At 42.9% G+C, this 819-nt stretch overlaps 1 protein-coding gene across 1 annotated transcript in view; it reads left to right on the top strand.

The window, feature by feature from the left end:
• Nucleotides 1-280: 280 nt before the first annotated feature.
• Nucleotides 281-819, top strand: part of LOC119594049 (elongation of very long chain fatty acids protein-like) — a gene marked incomplete in the record, with an annotated part of 45,869 nt that continues 45,330 nt past the window's right edge. Inside the window, 1 exon segment of the mRNA XM_037943083.1 lies at nt 281-800.

Genomic DNA, 819 nt, shown 5'->3' with positions numbered 1-819 from the left:
AAAGATTGATCTAGATTTTGTTAATTCGGTGATATCGTTCCATTCCGTCTCCGGTCGAGAGCCGCTGTTGAGGTGTGTGAACCGGATTGTACCGACCTGTTTATTCCGAACGAGGGTCATTTGTCTAAGTAAAAACGGTGGAATAACAAACGTTTTTTTTTTCGTGTTGATCTCTTCCTCTCTTCAATTTTTTTTTCTTGCTCGAGGTATCAACGCATGCGCGCCGGAGCAGACTATGACGTCATCATCGTAGACATCGCCACATGCGTCTATGTAACTCGCGCGATCGCCGTCTGTGACTCAGTGTCCGAGAACCTACGGTGCAGGTCGGATGTGTTGCTCGTGCGCTCCGCTGATTCCTGCACTGGTCCCTCGCCTTCATTGGTTCTCTCCCGCGTAGGAATCGGTCGCCTTTTGTACTTCTTTTTCTTGGACTACGACCTGTTTGGAAGCCCATTCTGTGATTCTTTTTTTTTTATTTTGATTTTGGAAAAAAAAACACAACCCCCCCTTTTTTTCTTCCCGAATGCTTACTACAATATTTTCATGGTTGCAATCTTGAACGAAGGGGATTGGTACACTCTGCAGTAGCGTGGCAGTGGAAAGATTTTTGCAATAAGAAAAAATCTCAAGAGAAATATATCTTTTGGAAAAAGAGGGAAAAATAAACAAAGTTCCGTTTCAATGTGAGAATCGTGGATGGTACTGAACATTCAGAAGATACTGTGAAAAAGATTTTACATACATCTGTAATTCTTCTTAACGCCAAAGGAAGAGATTTATCTGCGGAAGTAGTGAAGGTAAGTCTTTTGAGCGCCG

The sequence above is a fragment of the Penaeus monodon genome, chromosome 33, assembly GCF_015228065.2.
Source record: "Penaeus monodon isolate SGIC_2016 chromosome 33, NSTDA_Pmon_1, whole genome shotgun sequence".
NCBI classification, from domain to species: domain Eukaryota; kingdom Metazoa; phylum Arthropoda; class Malacostraca; order Decapoda; family Penaeidae; genus Penaeus; species Penaeus monodon.
Note: the sequence above shows the minus strand (reverse complement) of the source record. Positions and strands in the feature narration are given on the sequence as shown.